This window comes from Phascolarctos cinereus, unplaced genomic scaffold (assembly GCF_003287225.1).
Source record: "Phascolarctos cinereus isolate Bilbo 61053 unplaced genomic scaffold, phaCin_HiC Scaffold_4;HRSCAF=312, whole genome shotgun sequence".
NCBI classification, from domain to species: domain Eukaryota; kingdom Metazoa; phylum Chordata; class Mammalia; order Diprotodontia; family Phascolarctidae; genus Phascolarctos; species Phascolarctos cinereus.
In genome coordinates this window covers 374,731,837-374,751,962 of record NW_027555847.1, presented here as the reverse complement: position 1 = coordinate 374,751,962, position 20,126 = coordinate 374,731,837, and the positions used below count along the sequence as shown (strand labels likewise).

The 20,126-nt window shown below is 45.2% G+C and overlaps 1 protein-coding gene across 7 annotated transcripts in view; it reads left to right on the top strand.

Moving 5' to 3' along the window:
- CTIF (cap binding complex dependent translation initiation factor) overlaps positions 1 to 20,126 on the top strand; it is a 479,887-nt gene that overhangs the window by 369,255 nt on the left and 90,506 nt on the right. The gene's annotated exons all lie outside the window — the stretch shown is intronic.

The following is a 20,126-nucleotide window of genomic DNA, read 5'->3' as shown; positions in this document are numbered from 1 at the left end:
TAGATATGCAAAAATATATATAACCTCTCTTGTAAACACTTTGAGTTTGATATGCACCTGGGGATTCCAGTTGGAGATGTCTAATGGGTGATGCATGAGTGAATGGAGCTCAAGAGAGAATGGGGGTAAACATACAAGTCTCAGAGTCAGCCACATAGAGATGATAGTGGAACTTGTGGGAGCTGATGAGATCATCAAGAGAGTGTGTAAGGGCCCTAGAATGGAGTCCTAAGGTACACTCCATGTGTATAAGGAATGGAACAGGGGCAGCACAGTGGATAGAGCACCGGCCCTGGAGTCAGGAGTACCTGAGTTCAAATCCAGCCTCAGACCAAACACTTAACACTTACTAGCTGTGTGACCCTGGGCAAGTCACTTAACCCCAACTGCCTAAAAAAAAAATTTTTTTTTTTAAATAAGGAATGGAACAGAGATAACGGTCCAACATGGGATCCTGGGAATAGTGGCCAGACAAGTAAGTAGATGACAACAATATCATAAGAAGCAAAGGAAAAGAGAGTGTTTAGGAGGAAGGAGTAGTTACAGACTCAGACACTGCAGAGAGGTCAAGAAGTATAAGGACTAGGAAAAAGCCAACAGACCTAGAAACTAGAGGCAGCTAGGTGATGCAGTGAATAATGCACTGGCATTGGACTGAGAAAGACCTGGGTTCAAATGTGACCTCCAATACTTACTAGCTATATAACCCTGGGTAAGTCACTTAATCTCTATCTGCCTTCATGTTGCCTACTTTAAAAGGACTTGTCCCCCAATCAACTTTTCTGCCATATCTCCCACTATTCCCTTTCACTCATTTATTCTCCAAATACTCTCTACCGTTATTAAGTTGTTACTCCATTCCTCAAGCCTCTTCTTCCTCCTACACCTATCTCAACTTATTGGATCCTAGCCAGCTGTCAAAACCCCACTAGCTTTTTGACCCTAGGCAAGTCACTTAACTTCAGTGTGCCTCAATTTCCTCATCTGTAAAATGTGCCTTTTAGGCTTAATAGCACCTACCTCCCAATATTATTATAAGGATCAAATAAGTTAACATGCAAACCACATTGCAAACCTTAAAATACTACATACATGCTAGCTGTTATTATTATTATTATTACAAGAATAGCTGGGGGTGGGGAAGAATAGCTAAGGAAAGCTACATGGAAGGGGTGAGACTTAAGCCAGATCATAAAGGATGAGTAGGATTGGGTTAAGCAGGGAGGGAGGGAGACATTCCTGGGGACATTCCAGGCTGAGGGAACAACATGAACAAAGATTTGGAGGTGGGAATGAGTGTGAAATATCTAGCCTGTCACCCTTTCTCTGAAGAAAAGGGGCCCAAGGCAGGAACAAGGCTGATCTTTTGTGGTCATTTCTGAGATCCAGCCCTAGCTCCACCAGGATTTTGGTCAGTTTACTTCTCTGTCACTGGACAATTCTGTTCCCCCTAAGTTTGTTTTATTTCACCTTCTTTCTCTTAGATGCTAGGAAAGCACCTTTTAAAAACCTAGTTACCTAAGGGAGTTCAGAATGGGCTAGACAGGAAGCAGAGGGCAGTGCTCCCAGCTGGGTCCCAGCAATCTGGGGGAGGTGTCAACCGACTGACCTAGAATCTTAGCATCATAGAGTGGGCTTAAAGGGTCCCTGGGGTTCACTATAATGCCTTCTGTGGGCAGGGTTTAAATACATTCTATTGAAGGCTTTTGTCTTAACATCAATCTTCTCTCTCTCTCTTCTCTCTCTCTCTCTCTCTCTCTCTCTCTCATTCTCTCTCTTTCACTCTCTCACACAAACACACATACACCTGCCCTTGTGACAAATAAAAACAATTAAGCAAAAACATGATATACAACATCCGACATCATATACCATGTTCTGTCCAAATAATCCCCAACCTCTCTACTTTGAGGGAAGAATGTATGTTTCCTTTTCTTCCCTCCAGGGTCTCCATTAGTTAGTTATTCATTTACTCAATGAAGCCATCATTTTGCTAAGAAAGAAACTGAGGCTGGGAGCATTAAAGTGACTCAGCTGAGGTCATGTGGCAACTTAGGGGTCTGGAACCTACATCTCCTGACTCCCAGGCCAAGCGATCTTTTCATTCAGAACTCAGAACAAGGAGATCTGAGCTTGAATCCTAGCCTGAATATCTGATTAGCTGTGTGGCTAACAGGAAGTCACTTGACCTTCGAGGGCCTCAGTTTCCTTGCTGTGTAAAAGAGAAATAATAGTCCCTGTATTCCCTCCCTCCCTCCCTCCCTCCTCGCTCCCAGGTTTATTGATGGGGTCAGCAGCCTGGTTGGTGAGGAGCAGATGACCAGGATACTTGGTTCTGTTCCTCTCTGTGATGTTTGCTAAATGACAGGACATCCAGATGCCTAGGCAGGACCCCCACCCCCATCCCCTGAAAGCTAAACAGTTGTGGGTGTTCTCTCTCCCATCATTTCATGACCAAAAGAATTCAGAGGAGACTTCCAGGATGGAACTCTGCAGGAAGCTCGGGGCTCAGTTAACTCCTTTCCCCCCTCCCCCAGGAGTCCACTCTCAGCCTGTGGTGTAAACAGCGGGAAGCCCTTCTCCCCCAGCCAAGGGGAACAGTTCCAAGATGGTCCTGTGCCCTCTGCGCCCTTTCCATTCCTTCTCTGTTTCACTCACTGACTGTGGGATAATAGATTTAGAGTCACCTGAGAGTTCATCTACTCCTACCTCCTTGTTAGAAAGATGGAAAAAACTAAGGTTGTGACATGCCCAAGGTCACATAGTAGTAAGTGTCAGAGCCACAGTTCAAATCCAAGTTTCTCTCTATCCTATGAATTTGCCTTTCTCTGTCTAAAAAATAAGGGGAGATAACAAACCATGCCAGTTTGCTGCTTCTTGGACAGCTGGTGTGAAGCTTAGGTTAGAGGTATAAGCTGATGGATGACACGAGGCTGGGTTTGTTGTTTGTTTGTCTGATGATTATCATGAGGCAGCATGAAGTTAGGTCAGGAGGGGGAAGATAGATGAGTAGAGAGAAAGTGACTGGATTTAAGTCTAGGTCTATTCTGGCTAGCTAGGTGACCTTAGACAAGTCACTTGACCATAAAATGGAGATAATAATGCTTCACAAGGTCATTGTGAGGATTAAATGAGGTCATGAAGCTTTGTAAACCTTAAAAAGCTTTAGCAAATACTCTTAGTATTCACAGCTATCATCTGCTGGGTGGGATTCCCCATGCACTTTCCCTGTTGTAAAGCACCACTGTTAAAAGTGGCCATGCAGGTCAAGTTTTGCCTGGGGCGGCCAAGATCTGCAGACAAGGGCTTTTGGGAAGAAGGGAAGGAGGGAGGACATAGGACTTTTCCAATGCCCAACTAAGCGAAAAGGAAAAAAAAGAAAGGGAGGAGAAAAAGAAAAAAATCCAAATCCCGTTCTTCATCATTCACATCCTGACTGGCTAGAGAGTGTGGAAGACCAGGCCACTGGCCCTTGGGGGAAAAGAAAAATCCCACAGCCTGTCTCATTTATAGCCCTCTAAATAATTAAAGAATCATAAAGACCTGACAGTGTGAGGCTGAGGCAGCCCAGCGTTACTCAATCACCGAGAAGCCCGGCTAGGGTTTCGCCAGGGTAAGGCCAGAGAAGAGAAGGCAAGGCAGCCACATTTTAAGCCCACCCCCACCCCCACCCCTGCTGCTGCTGTAGCAGCAAGCTGCCTTTCGCTCTTTCCCCCCTCCCTCTAAAGCCTTGATTTATCACCAGCCCTATACATTTCAGTGGCTTCAGCCTCATTTCAGATTCAGGTTCAGTATCACAAAGGGTGGGAGGTGGCAAAGGCTGGGGGAGGGGGAGAAATGCCTCCAAAGGTACATTTTCACATGTACCTCTGCAGTGTTAGTTTCCCTTGTGTCCTCCCCCTGCAAACTTGGCTGTGCTACACAGATTTCTTGTCTCATTTGCCTTATAAAGGGGAAGCTTAAAAAAAAATAACAACAACATATATCTCTAGGATAGTGGGACATTGGAATCAACTGCCTTGAGCTCTATGAAAAAGGCAGGGTCTGGGGTGCTGATTGGAGGGAGGGACCCAACCAAGGGGCAGGCAGGGGACAGCTGGGGAGAAAAGAAGGGGTCCAGTGAGAGTGAGGATTCAGGAGAGCAGCTGGAAGTCTAATGGCCCCCTCCTTCCAGTCAGCCCCTTTCTGTTCTGTGTCACCACCATGGCTGTCCCCCTTCCCAAGCCCTCCCAGGCACTGCCAGTAGACTCAGGAGTCTGTGGGGTCACTGAAATGCTAGCATATCACAGCATGGACCCCTCGCTCTTCACCTCCTGGTGCTGGGGTGCCTGACACTAATGCACACTACCATCTCCTTTTCCTTTCTTCATCTACCTCTAACCAGTAAATTGACTGATTTCCTACTATGTGCAAAGTACTATGCTAGCTCACAATGTGCAGAAGGAGTCATGGTCCCCATATTCAGGGGTTATATGGTGTTTTTATTACCAGGACCCAGATCCACATTCCCACCCACCCACCCCCAAAATCCTAGCATAGCATTTAGAATGATATGTTGCACAGGGCTTATTGTTTGGGGTTATTTCTTGCTATCTGCTCTCCTTCCATAAATGCCTCATATGCCGGGTCCCAATCCCTTCATCCATTCCTGCGGACATGTCAGCTGTGTGTGTGTGTGTGTGTGTGTGTGTGTGTGTGTGCAGGCAATGCTTGGTGTCTCTGATCAAGCAGACTAGCTGGAAGGGCCACATTTCCCAAGGGAACTCTTAAGGGTTGGGGTGGGTGGGCAGGAGGGGAAGGGTATAGCTGGAGGCGGTTTGATTAGAGAACTGGTTACCACTGGATGGGAAGAATGGGGGCAGGGGGTAAAAACGGTTGGTCAAGGGGGAGGCCTTCAGGGGTAGAGAAGGAACAGGAGACTTGGCTGGGCCCCAGGGGCCAGTGGCAGTGGGTGGCAACTGGGAGAGGCAGACCAGACTGAAAGAAATCTGGTGTTTGAAAAGTATAGGAAACGGGCTGGGGAGTCGAGATAACAGGGCCTGTTCTCTGTGTGTGTCTGCGTCTGGCCAGTGAGGGTGGCTGGAGCCAGTCGGTCTGTTGCCATATCTAGGGAGATTTTTGTTCTGGGTTGTGAAAGGGACCTGTGGAGCCAGCAGTGGAGTCCAGAGCCTGGGAGGGAAGAGGAAGAAGGGAGGAGGGAGGGGAGATGTGTCTGTCTCCTCTTTGCTTAGGCCCCTTCCCTCTGGTGGATCCCCCTGGGTCTCTGGAAAGGGTAATATTTTGGAGGAGAGGAAACACTCATAGGGTAATGAAAAGAAATATAAAGAAAAGTGGCCTACTAGTCAGAAGACCTGGATTTTAGTCCCAGTGCTGACCCTCACTCAGCCCCTACCTCCCAGGCTTGTTGTGAAGCTCAAAGGAAGTAATATTTGTAAACTGCTTAGCACAGTGCCTGGCACATGGTAGGTACTGTAGGAAGTGCTAGGAATGAGTAGGAATTGATTTAACAGCACTTGTATCCTAGGAACATATGTGGTTTTGCCCATGTCAGTGACTGGATAATAATGGTAACTGACATTTCTATAGTACCGAAATTTACAATCAGTCAATCAATAAATCTTCTTAAAGTGCCCACTATGTGGCAGGTACTCTCTTAGATGATAGGGCTACCAAGAAAAAAAAAATGAAAGGAAAAAAAGTTCTTGGGAAGCTTCTGTTTTACAAAGATTATCTGAGCCTCACAACAGCTTGTTGAAGTTGTGGCTGTTATTAACCCTGCTTTCTAGATTAAGACATCGGGGCTTAGAATCTCCCCTCCGAGCGGCTAGGTGACTTGTGTCAGAGGTGGGGTTCAAACCCAAGTTTTCCTGACTCTAAGCTTCTCCAGTAATGTCAATCTTACTGCCTGATTGCTCCTTTCTTCATGCCTCCTGAGTTCTTTAGGAAGCTAACTTCCAAATCAGCCTGATTCTTTTTAAGAAAAGAATGGCCATGGAAGAGGATGGGGCAGGCTGGGTTTTTACCAAGTTGGGATTTGGGAGAGAAGAATCCCTCCATATTTTCAAGGTAGCCATTGAACCAGAAAAAATAGGAACAACCAGTGAAAAATGAAAACTGCGTGCTTGACTCCTTGGGCGGCGTGGTGTAGGGGAGACTGTTGGCTTTTAAGTCAAAAACCACAGGTTTTACATGCAGCACTGCCCATGACAAGTCCCATGACCTGAATGCCCTTGAGTAACTCATTTCATGTCTTTACGCCTCCATTTTCTCATCTATAAAATAAGAAGGTCAGAATGGTGCAAGGTAAGGAACGCTCAACTTTCCCACCAATATTGCAGTCCCTAGAACCTGAGTTGGAATCCTAACTGTTCCACTTACTGCTTGTGTGACTGTGGATAAGTCACTTGCCCTCTCCAGGCTCTTTTAATGAGGAGATTGGGTTGAATGATCCTTGGGGTATCTCCCAGCTCTAGATCCCTGGGCTTGCCATAATACGCTTAAGGCTCATTTAACCCAGACCATCCCACCCGAGACGTGATAAGTGAAATGGTCTGAGTATAGGCTGGAGTTTGGGGAATTTGGTTCTCTCTAGCTCCCTGTGGGAGCCCAGCCATGCCACAAGTAATCTTACTGCAAAAATCTCCAATATAATTTCCTTTTAGATATAATTATGGTACTCTGAACAAGATGGAAACATAAACTTCATTCCACAAGCCATAAGAGCCACAAGAATTCAAAGGAATTCTTAAGTAGTTGTGGTAATATTAAAATCTAACCATCCCAAGAGTTAAAAACAAAGGATTCCTACTAAGAGGAATACTTTTAAGATGATCTGGTCACATCACACGTATAAATACATAGTTAAGTGTGCACGCGCACACACACACACACACACACACACACACACGCACACAGCGCCATCCCTTGCTTAGAGGAACAGACTGACCTGGAAATCAGCTGCCTCAGGGGAAGTCAACAGGTGTGGGGAAAGAAATCTTGTGTCATTATTCTAAGGAAAGATGGAAATCGAGGCATTTAAGGCTGCTGAGAACTGGGATAATGCAAGGACAATTGCATTCACAGTGCTATTTCTGTTCAGCTCCACCTTTTCTTCTACTGTCTTTCCTCTCTACAGAGCCCACCTGCCCCTTTGGATCTTTGGTGCCCCAGGTCTCTGGCTCGCTGGGCAGGGCCAGACAGGCTGGCATCAGCTGCCTGGTGTTCTGAAGCGACAGGCTGTCAAGTCCTTGGGGATTGGTGAACTCGGAGCTGGCAAGGTTAAGGGACACCCCAGCCTCTCCAAAGGTTCATCATCAACTTGGGCTACAATTTCAATCCTTCTTGCCACTCTCAGCCGAGCTGGCCAGCCCACACAGACTCCTTGGCTCCCTCTGCCTTATTCAGGGGCCTTGGTGTGTGTGTGGAGCTTAGTAGGAATGCTGAGCCCTGGAGGGCAGCTGCCTGCCCTCCCTCCCTCCCTTCTCTGTCCCCTACCCCCAAGCTTCCCCTTGGCCGGGACAGAGGACTTGGATGGTCAGGGTCAGCCAGCCTTCGGCAGACTTGTGGAGTAGGCAGTTTGTCTTCTGTGCCCTCAACCCCTTTCCACGTCCTCCTCTGCTGTCTTGGCAGTGCCCCTGGCCTCAGGTGTCCAGGGCCCTCCTACTTCCCAGTGTCTTACCCAGGCCTGCTCTTCTGGAAAGTCTCCAAGGTTCTGAACGTCTCTCTAGTCAGAGAGCAAACCCCTTGTCTTACAGATAGATACAACCAGAGGGGGGAGGAGGCTTACCTGGTGTCACACAGGAGCAGCAGTAATAAGTAGCCTGCATATAACATTGTAATGTTTGCAAAGCTCCATATATGCTATCTCATTTGATCTTCGCAATAGTCCTAGGAAATAGGTGCTGTTATTGAATCTGAGAGAGGTTACGTGACTTGCCTAGGGTCACACATCCTTTACATGTCAAAAGTTGAATTTAAGCTTAGTTCTTCCCTCCAAGGCAGGTCTTTAGCCACTATGCCATACTGACTTTCAAGTAATATACAGTATATGCATTAGATTATTAAACCCAGTGCCTATGAGATAATGCCTTAGCTCAGAGGGACAACCCTAATGGGAAGGGGGGGCGGATTCCAGGCGCTGTGGCCAGCCAGTGAGGGACTGTGAATCCACGTATAGGGCAAGTACTGCATAGATGGTGCATTATCATCTGCTTTGCTACTGGACCCAAAAGACCACTGGATCTTTCCATCTCACTGGTAAGCTGTTGTCTCCCCCTATTTGAATGAGTGAGTTCCTTGAGAGCGGGGATTGTCTTGCTTTTCTGTTTGTATGCTAGTGCTTCCTGTGGCTGGGGCCGATTTGATGGGGCCAGTCAACAACTCCTAACTCCATGACTTGTATTCCTACCTTGGGGAGCCCTGGCAGTTATAAGCTTTTTAGTTTTAGCCTCCCACACTGCTTTGAATTCACAGCTCCCTAGACAGTAGCCCAGGTGTGTTGTATTAGGCACCAAGGAAATGGGGGGAAACCTTACTCTCCAACATTGTGTAATACCAATGTATTGATTGGTGCCCTCTCCACCCATGTACACACACTTGCATGGTATACACATGTACCCTGGAAAATTTTTGAACATCTAGTAGGATTCAGAGTTGGAAAGGACTTTTGAACCCAGCCTCTCACTGCAGATCTGGGATCCTTTACAGTTCACCTTTCTGTTCTACCTTAACATCCGCTCCCTGCCCCACACTCAAGATGCTCTGCTTCACATTTCCCTGCCTCCATCTCGACCACCCCCATCCCTTTCCCTGAAATAACAGCCTTTGTCTCTCTGCAGCTACATCAAGCTTTTTATCCAATGCTATAAACTTGTCTTACTGTATTGTACTTGTTTTCCCCAATCTGGTTTATGTAGAACCAAAGTGACTCTTTAATTGTTATCTTTCCATGTATGCCCACCATATTGTTCCAAATATAGCCTATAATTTTCCCCTAAAATCTAGCTTGTATAAAACCTGAATGCAGCCCATAATTCCTGTTACTTTTCAATGTGTTCATGTAGACTTTTTTTTCTTTTGGAAGAAATCTCATTTTAAGGATACCCATCTTGCATATTGATATGTCTTCTGTGAAGATCAGCTCCTCATCCCACACATTGAGCCCCTATTGAATGTGTCTTCTCTCCCTGTTTTTTTAATTTTAAAGGAGAAGATATTAATGAAAAAGCAGAATCATCCTTTTAGGTTATTGGTAATACTCATTTACAAGTTCCACGGCAGTGAAATAGGTTATTGTTCCACTAAATGTCAGTAAAAAAAAAATAGAATATATTTCAGAAAATTTAAGTTATATTGCTTCACTTATGAAGCCTAGTGGGAAATACTCTCCCAGATAATAGCTCACAGTTATGTAATGCTTTGGCGTGCCTTCTTTACAGCTGCCATATTGGGTAGGTACAGCAACTATTCCTTTTTTATAGATAAGGAAACTGAGGCAGGGACACATGGGGACAGGGAGCCACATATCCAACAATCTGACCATCTCCAACTCTAACCCTCCTTCCTCTCCCTCCAGCATGATCATTCCCATCTTTACCCTAGTTCCAACATTGGTTTAATTAGTGTCTTCTGCTCAGAGGCAGGAGGGTGTATGAGATGACCTTTCCAGGTCCCTTCCAGCCCAGTGACTCTACAATCCCTCCCGCCTTCATTCATTTTATTTCTTACTCCCAGCCAAGGTCCGTCCATATGGTTCCCCTGGCAGTCGCAGGGGGACATTGTTTGAGGCATCCAGACCATTGTGGTGGGGCGGGGCCTGGTATCAGGACAACAGCAGAGCCTTTGACTGGCTCCCAGGCAGCAGCTGTGAGGGGTTCAGAAGGGAGGCTTGTTCCTGACTCCTGCACCAGATGACAGTGACCCCCTGGGCCCTTGGTGTTTGTGTGTGTGGCAGGGGGAGGGGCCAGAAGAGATTTAGTGTCTCCATGCTGGTTCGGGTTTATATATTTAAAAACATGCACACACACATAAAACAAAACCAGGAGCCCTCTGCCTCTCTGAAGGGGCAGATGAAATACCCTTGTCGAGTCAGGGCCCATTCCCATGTCATTTCTTTTTCTCCACCCCACCACCATGTAATTTCTTAAGTTTTCTGCCTGTGTGTTACCCTAAAGTCATCTGAAGCCAAATTCTCAATGCATCATGCTATATAGATGCTATATTCTCCCCAAAGCCAGGGCACAGTGACAATGGGCAGTGATAAGACCATGATTCTAGTCCTCCCTTGGGAAATGTATTCCATGGGTCTGGCTACTTCTGAATTCTGATCTCCTCTCCACACGAAAGGAAAAAGGGGAGAAAAATGAGTGTGAGTGTGTGTGTGTGTGTGTGTGTGTGTGTGTGTGTTGTTTGTTGCCTGTGTGCCATTCTGCATTCCATTGCCCCAGACACAGAGTGTCTCATTGCACGTTGTCTGGTTCTCTTCCAGAGAGGCCTTTGCAGTTTAAAGTGATGGCTTCAGGCTATAAATGGTATTTTCTATGTCCCCCTGCTTCAGCACCCTCTCACCATCTCCCCTCCATCCCAGCCTCCCATGACCTGCATGGAACTGGCAATGTTGAAGCTGATGGCCTGATGTGAGAGAACCTGACAGCTGAAGGACTGACCAGTCAGTCCCAGGAGCTCTTTACATTTAAATATCCACATTTACCATCTCTTCTAAAGTTTGAAAAAGGAGGCTGGGGGCACAAGGAAGGATGAGCCAGAGCCTTGTCTATCAAATACAATACTGAAGTCTGCACATTCTACACTAACCTTGAACCGAAAGCTCCCTTTTCAACACTCCCATGTGCTTGTCTCCAGGGACCTGTGTGGGAAATCTGATGTTCAGCTGTTTGATAGGCTTGTGGGAAGGAGGTGGCATGGGAATGGGAACCAGTGGAAGACTGAACATTAAATGATGTCTACATCGTCTTTGGATTTTGGGAGACCTTAAGTGATTTTTTTTTCCTCTTACAATATATTTACCTTTCAAATGACATTTTATTCAGACTAATACTATCAAGGGGGCAGCTAGATGGTGCAATGGATAGAGCACTGGCCCTGAAGTCAGGAGGACCTAAATTCAAATCTGGCCTCAGACCAAACACTTGACACTTACTAGCTGTGTGACCCTGGGCAAGTCACTTAACCCCAATTGCCTAAAAACTAAAAAAACAAACAAAAAAAAAAACAGACTAATACTATCAAAGATTTTCATTTCATATCAGTTCAATGAGTATTTCTTAAGTACCCATTAAACGCTTAGTATTGCTATCCAGGGCAAGCAGGGAAGGCTTCCTAAAGGCAGTGGCGTTTCATTTCAAACTGAGTTACCCTTTGCCTCATAGTTTTGTAAGAGCAAATAGTCATGTTTGAGATGGGTCTTGAAGGATAGACAGGATTTCACAGACTCCATCATAGTTCTATAAGGACGTGACTCCTGCTCTCAAGGAGCTTAAAGTCTAGTTTGAGGAAACAAGACCTATTTAAAGAAAAGACTAAAATGACTAGAGACCAATACAAGTGAGACTACAATTAGAAATCAGATTAAAGTCTTTCTCTGCACCTCATCAGGGTAGGTGTGGGGTGGAATGTGTTGTACAATGAAGATCCTAGCTTGGCCTGAGAAGAAAGTTTATGTTAGGGAGTATGGGAGATAAATTCAAGTGACTAAGATGAAATCCAGAATATAAAAAGTTTAAATCCCATGAGGAGGGGTTTGGACTTACTCAGATATCCATTCGTTCCCTCAGTATGTTCCAACTGACGTCATGGGGAAATGGCCCAAACGTTGTGTCAGGTCTGGAGTCAGGAAGACCTGAGTTTAAATCCAGCCTCGGACACTTACCCTGGGAACGTCACTTAGCCATGTTGGCCTCAGTTTGCTCATCTGTAAAATGAGCAGGAGAAGGAAATTACAAGCCATTCCAGTATCCCTGCCAAGAATATCCCAGATGGGGTTATAAAGAGTCAGACAGACTAAAATGATTGAAATGTCAATGTATGTAATACTTTATATACTTCTACCTACCTACCTACCCAACATGGCAGCTGTAAAGAAGGCATGCCAAAGCTTCTTGAGGGTAGAGAGTTTTGTTTTTGCCTCTGTGTCCCCAGGGTCTAGGCTGGCACCTTGCAGGGGCTCAGCAAATGTTTTGAGATGAATTGAATTGATTGACCAAGGGTGGTCTGTGACTGTCCCATTGAGTATCAGACACAAAATACTGTAGCCAAGAGAGATCATTGCCTTCTAGGGCAATCAAGGATATCTTTATTAGAAAATATTCATTCATTAATTCATTCATTCATTCATTCATTCATTGTTTACTGAATTACTCCCATGTGTACAAGTCACCCTGCAAGATTCTTTAGAGACAGAATTGCCCTCTGTATCATACATTCTTGTAAAGGGGCATATAGTTGAAGGTTTGAGATGGGCCTTGAAGGGTGGATGTGATTTCCCAGAATCAGTCATGGGACGATAAAAGTGGAAGGGTCTTAGAGACCCTCTAATGGAACTGCCTCATTTTTCATGATGAAGAAACAGAGGGTCAGGGAGACGAGCACAAACAAGGTCACACAGAGTGGACAGGGAGATGAAGAGCAATCTAGGTTTCAGGTGGAGGTGGCGGGGAGTGGAGGGAAGCTGCCTGTGCAAAGGCACGAATCAGGAAATTATACTGTGTGTTTGGGGAAAGGGAAGTAGACAAGTTTGACTATAGTGTAAGGTTCAAATAGTGGGAGATAAAGCTGGAAAGATAGGTTGATCATTATCAGACATTAGTCATAGGGTTCTGTGGAGTTTCTCTGTCTGGCTGCCAAGCCAGGATGGGGACTGTGTGAAGACATGGCCCTTTGGCCCAGTCCCAATCCAGTAACCTGCCGAGGCTTCTTCCCCCTCCACCTCTACAATGCAGACCCCTCCTCCTCCCCTCCAGTCCTTGAGACATTTCCTGAAGGCCTAAGAAGAAGCCAGGAGCTAAAGACTTAGTCTCCCACAGAGAAATGTAGAGGACGTGACAGGCAGGTTTGGCTCTCAGAATGAAGGAGGGTTTCAGGGGAATTCAGCCAGCTCTGGCTCTGATGTTCCCGATTCAGGCCCCACCCACCTGGAGCCAAGGACTCGTCCGGCTGCTATCCTGGAAGCCAGAATGCTGTGGTCATAGAGGGCATATGTGAGAGAGGACACGTTTTCTTGATGAACTTTGCATGCTGGGTGCAATGTACCCTGGGTCTGCAATGTTCCCTTTTCCCAAAGATGCTCAGTTACTGTCTTCCTGTGAGCTGACTACCTCTGCTAACAACCCACTGGGTCTCCCTTGTGTGTCTGCGGTCCCTTGTCTTACTCGCCTGGAAGGATGGGCTCTCCTGGGAATGTTGCTTCTTGCCAGTCCTCAGTCCTCAGCCTCAACCAGAGCTCAAAGGCTGGAGGGAACCCCATTCCCCAAGGAGGCCACAGGAAGGGAGCTTGTGTACACAAGGAACAGTTAGGTCTGGCCAATGACTGGACACAGATCCAAAAATAGTTCCCCATGCCTCATATCCCCATGACTGTGAATCAATGGATCAACCCAGATTCATGGACTTCTAGAATATGAAAAGCTGGAAGGTGCCTAAGAGATAATCTAATCCAAAACCCTTGTTTTACAGATTTCAGATGCAGAGAGGCTCAGCAATTTACTGAGCATTAGAGTTTTTAGGCTGGAATGGATTTCAAGGCTCAGGTAGTTTAGCTCCCTTATTTTACAGATAAAGAAACTGAAAGCCCAAAGGGTGATGGGTAGGGGGTCATAGGTAACAAATCACAGAGCCAGAATTTGCCCAGTCACACAACTAGTTAGCAGCAGAGCTGGAATTTGAACCCAGGTCTCCTGAATTCCCAAGCCCAGAGCTTTGTGCTCTCTCAAGAAGGTTATTTTGTTATTAGAGGTTTGGGTTTAAAGTATTGGGGAGAGTTGCAAAATTTAACTTTCCACCTTCTAAGAGAAGGATAAAGAACAGGAGTGAAGGAGTTAATCCCCTCTAAGAGCCAATGGTTTCATGTACTAGGCTCCAATTTCCTGACATTATCCCCTCAACCACCTAGTGACTCTAGGAGAATCAACCTAGGTCAACTCAACAAATATTTGTTATGCACCTACTATTAAAAGGGACTGTGCTGGAGACACAAAGATGAAAAAAGACATAATACCTGCCTTTGAAAAGTTCATAGTTTTGTAGGGAGATAAGATGTCTATCATAATTAAAAAAAACTTTAAAATACAGGTACGTCGAGGAAGTCTAGTGTATTTAAGAGTGGGGGCAGGTTGGGGGGAGGTGGGGAAGGGCCACTGGAAGAAGGGAGTTTGTACCATGTAGGAGTTTGTACCACTATTTTTTAAAATCAATTTTATTTTCACGTTTGCATTCTTTCCCCTCTCACTCCCCCCACTCATTGGTAAACAAGAAATACAAAACTCTTGTGACAAACATATATGGTCAAGCAAAACAAATTGCTGTATTGGCCAGTCCAGAAACAAAATAGGCTTCAATCTGCACTCTTGAGTCCATCACCTCTCTATCAGGAGGTAGACAGTCATGCCAGTACTCTTGTTGAACTAAATCCCAAGGTACTCTCAGAATGTGGTGGTATAATTACTGAGCTGCTCTCTGTAATCTTTGAAAAATCACATAGAATAGAAGTACCACAGGGCAAGAGACAGAAAAATATTCTAATTTTTTAAAGAGGAGAAAACGTATTATTTTCAAACTAATCCAGAGAGCTTAACTTAAATTCTTGACAGAATTCCAGAATCCATTTTTAAAGGAATGGTGTGTGAGTACTTAGAAAAGGAAATAGTAACCACTCAGGGCTAGCATGGGTTCATCAAAAACAAATCATTAGAATCATAGATTTAGGCAATAGCTAGTCCAACCCCCTCTTTCTTCAGATGGAGGCCCACAGAGGTAAAAACAAATTAGCCAAGTTTACACAGGTAGTGAGTAGCAGACTCTTAACTCAAATCCAGCTCTCTTTCACCCAGTCTTTGGTGTAAAACTAGCCTCACTTCCTTTTTTTTCTTTTCTTTTTTCTTTTAGATAAGGATACTAGACTGGAGGCTCAGGGTAACATGTTATTTCATCAGGTAGTTGGACTTAGCAACGTTTGACAAATCTCTCATGATATGCATATGGACAAAATGGACAGATCTGGGCTGGATGATGGTACAGGGTAGTTAGGCAGAGTCAGAAGCGGCGGGGTGAATGGATCCAAAGAATAATGAATGATTCGGGATCAAAGGCAGCATGGAGTGGTCTTTAGAGGAGTGTTGCTAGTCCTGGTTGGGCCAATATTTTAATTTATTATTTTGATGAAGGCATAGTTGGCATATTTATCAAAATTGAAGATGATGTGAATCTATTAGGAAACACTTTGGGTGACAGAATCAGTTGGGGTTTTGGTTTGTTTCTAAGTTTTTGGCAAGTTGGGATAATGGACCAAATCTAGTAAGATGAAATTTGGGGAGGGACAAGTGTAAAGTTTATTTATTTACTGAGTGGCTTCTGTGGGTCCTGAATCCTGTTTGTCCTTCAAAACCAAGCTTAACCCTCTTCCCCTCTGTTGTTGTTGTTGTCAAGTCGTTTCAGTCACATCTGACTCTTCGTGACCCTATTTGGGGGTTTTTAGGCAAAGATACTGGAGTGGTTTACTGTTTCCTTCTTCAGCCCATTTTACAGATGAGGAACTGAGGCAAACAAGATTGAGCGACTTGCCCAGGGTCACATAGGTAGCAGGTGTCTGAGGCTGGATTTGAATTCAGACCCTCCTGACTCCAGGGCCAGCACTCTATCCACTGCTCCACCTGTCTGCCCCCTTCTCCTCACTGTGGCCCCCTCAATCCACCCCAACCCCCATTGGTTTCTCCCTCCTCTGAACTCTCACAGTGGGGAAAGGAAGGAAACAAGGATTTATTAAGCACTTGCTATATTCCAGGCACTGTGCTAATCACTTTTTAATCTTCACAACAACCTTGAGAGGTAAATGTTGTTGTTATCCCCATTTTCCAGATGAGAAAACTGGAGCAGACAGATAAATGACTTGCCCAGGGTCACACAGCTAGTAGGTGTCTTAAGAGGCTGAATATAACTCTCTATCTCTTTGGAGATAGTGAGTTCCCTGTCACTAGAGATATTCAAGCAGAGGCTGCATGACCTTGAGGGGATGTTGTAGAGAAGTTTCTGCTGAGGTATAGGTTAGACCAGATGGCCTCAGATGTCCCAACACCAAGATTCTGATTCTGCAAAAAACAAGTGTATGGGATACTCAAGGAAGAGATGAGCATTCTAGCTGAGGGAATGAAGAGGGCTTCAGAGGAGAGGTGGAAGTAGTTGAGCTCAGCTGAGAAAGATATCAGCAGGGAGACAGATCTATTTGGGGGGGGGGATCGAGGGGGAAGGGGACAGTACAGGATCAGGGAACGTGAGCTTGGCTAGAACCAAGGACTTTCAGAATGTGTGGGACCATGAATGCCAGGCTAAAGACATTTTTTTTAAAAAGTATCCTTTAGGCAGTAGGCCTCGAGTCATGTCATGGAAGTGATTTGCTCAGACCTATTCATTAGGAAGATTATTTTGACAACTGTTTGAAATGTAAATTTGGAAAGGGGAGTGACTGAAGCCTGAGAAACCAATTAAGAAGTTGTTTCAGGGATCCAGGTAAGAGTCATAAGGGGCCTGAGCCAAGATACTTTCAGTGGAAGTGGAAAGGAAGGGACAATACAAGAGGTTTTATGAAGGTAGCAACTCATCAAACGTGAAGGGTGAGGCAAAAGGAAGAGCATAGGATGACTCGGAAATTTTGAGAATAGGTGAATGGGAGCATCTTGGTACCATCAAAAGAAGTAACAGAGTTGGGAGGAGGGCTGTTTTGACAGGGGTGGGAAGGAATGAGTATAATTTTGGACATGTTGGGTTTGAGGTGACAGCAGGACATCCAAATGTAAGTCCCCAGAACAGAGGGACATGCAGTCCTTAAGCTCAGGAGAGATGCTATGGCCAAATATCGAAAAAGAAAGATATTTTATATAAATAAAAATATAAGGAGAGAGACATTTGTGAGTCATCTGCATATAGGGATAACTAGAGCCATGGGTGTGAAGAAATCACTTAGGTAGAGAGAGTGTAAAGAGAGCAGAGGACCTGGGATAGAGTCTTGGGGAACTTCCCCACTTAAGGGGCAGAAGGAGAAAGAGTAAGACCAGTCAGAAAGACAGGAGAGCAAGCAATGAGCAGGGACACAGAATTCAGGGGGTTGGAGGGGTTGGTTGGCAATGTCAGATGCTGCAGAGAGGCTAAGGAGGATGAGGCCTGCCTGAGAGAAGGCCACTGGATGTGTCAGGAAGATTTCTGTATCTGCCTGATGATGTACAGGAGGCCCACAGAGGTGGGGAAACTTAGAGAGATCCAGAAGTAATGGTCCCCGCCTTCCACCCAACCCCAGTCTTAGGCTTCCCCTTGCTGCATCCCAGTAACAAAGTTTGTTTTTTCCTCACACATAGCAGATAGTCTGCCAGCATAGGAGAAACTGCACTGAATAAGCCAAAAATAATTCATAAATGAAGGGTGGCATTGTTATTTTTATTCCCCATTCCATCACTCAGCAAGCATCTATTGAGTGGCTTCTGTGGGTACTGAATCCTCTTTATCCTTTAAAGCCTGGCGTTAAAATCCTTTCTCCTCTGTTCAGCTTTCTCAGACCACCCCAGGCCACACTGACCTCTCCCCCTGTGAACTCTGCTGTGCTCATTGTCCATACAACTTACTGGGCCCTTCTCTGACACCCTCCCTTCCATTGTTCCATTGTGTTCCATTGTGTCTGCCCCTCATCTCCCCAAGGAGACTGTGGGTTCCTTGAGAGCAGGAATTGTATCCCTTTCCCCCTCTGGAACAGTACTCAAATCAATGCTACTATTACTTCTGAAAAGGGAGTAATAATCGATGCCTTGGGGCTCCACTCACCATTCCTGTGGCTCCCTAGACCAAAACTCCCTTCCCTGGCCACTGTCCCATATATACAGCTTCTTACCCCATTAGGATGTGAGTCTTTTGAGGAGAAGGGCTCTCTCACTTTTTGTCTTTGCATTCTCAGTGGCTAGCACAGTAAATGCTTCATTTGTTCATCCTTATGACCCCCACCCACCTGGTATTAAAGGTCCCTTCCTCTGCAAAAGGTTCCAAACAACTAAAAACGTCCTGTTCTCCCTCCTCCCTTGTCTCCACTTGTTGAAGTCCCAACCCCAGTATCGTCTTCTTTGGTACTCCCATTCTTATCCACCAGCTAAAAGTGATATCTCTCCTCAAGTTTATCACAGCCTAGAATGAATGAATGAATTAGTGAATTAATGATAAAACATTTATTTAGTACTATGCTTGGGGATACAAATACAAATAAGTCAGTCAGTCCCTACTATCAAGGCACTTGCATTCTAAGCTGTTGTTGTTCAGTCCTGTCAATTGTGTCCAACTCTTGTGACCCCATTTTGGGGTTTTCTTAGTAAAGATACTGTAGTGGTTTGCCATTTCCTTCTGTAGCTCATTTTATAAATAAGGAAACTGAGGCCAGTGGGGTTAAGTGACTTGTCCAGGGTCACACAGCTAGTAAGTGTCTGGGGCCATATTTGAACTCAGGAAGATAAGTCTTCCTGACTTTGGGCCCAGCACTCTATCCACTACACCACTTAGCTACCCCTTGCATTCAAATAGGGAAAAACAAAATGGGAGCTGGCAGGGGAAGGAAATAAGCATTTATTAAGCACCCACTATGTGCCAGGCATTGTGCTAATAAGCACTTTACAGTGATTATCTCATTTGATCCTCAAAACCCCTGAGAGATTATGGTGATGATGATGATGATAGTGGTGATGGTGGTAATGGTAGTTATGGTGGTAATGGTGATGATGATGATGATGGTGGTGGTGATGATGGTGATGATGATGATGATGGTGGTAGTGATGATGGTGATGATGGTGATGATGATGGTGGTGGTTGTAGTGGTGATGATGATGATGATGGTGGTGGTGGTGGTGGTGGTGGTGGTAGTGATGATGGTGATGATGGTGATGGTGGTGGTAATGGTGATGATAGTGATGATGATGATGATGGTGGTGGTAATGGTGATGATGATGATGATGGTGGTGGTGATGATGGTGATGATGATGATGATGGTGGTGGTGGTGATGATGGTGATGATGATGGTGGTGGTGGTGGTGGTGGTGGTAGTGATGATGGTGATGGTGATGATGGTGATGGTGGTGGTAATGGTGATGATAGTGATGATGATGATGATGGTGGTGGTGGTGATGATGGTGATGATGATGGTGGTGGTGGTGGTGGTGGTGATGATAGCCAACATTTATATAGTTCTTGTTATGTACCAGGCACAGGATTAAGAACTTTATAATTATTATCACATTTGATCTTCACAACCACTCTTCAAAGAAAGTGCTATTATTATTCACATTTTACAGATGAGGAAACTGAGACAGAGGTTAAGCAACTTACCCCAGGTCATATAACTAGTAAGTATCTGAAGCTAAATTTGAACTCATGTTTTTCTGACTCCAGGCCCAATGATGGCCAGTCAATGCAGAGTGTTTTGGAAATAGCCAGGAAGTGACATGGAGGCCTGATTCTTGGAAAGCTAAGATAAAAGCTCACCTATCAGAGCCCAGGATCTCAGGGGCAGAGACCTGGACCTTTCCTTTGTCCTCAGTACATCCTCCTTTGCATCATGGCTATCTAGGTACATGTCCTATCTCTTCTAATATGGTTTATTGACTGACTGGCTGTTTATAGAGAATAGATGGCTAGGTCAGGAAAGAACCTCAGAGCTGATCTCGTACCATCCCCTCATTTGACTGTGGAGAAGACCAAAGCTCAGAAAAGTTAATGGACTTGTCTGAGGTCAAAAAGCCAATTCATGTCAGAGCTGGAACTTGAACCCAAGCGAATGCTCTTTCCCCTGTACCATGTCATGTAATCTCTAGGAGAGCAAGGTCCCTGTGGCCTCCATCTTTGTATCCACAGTGGTCCAGCCAGGAGCCTGCACA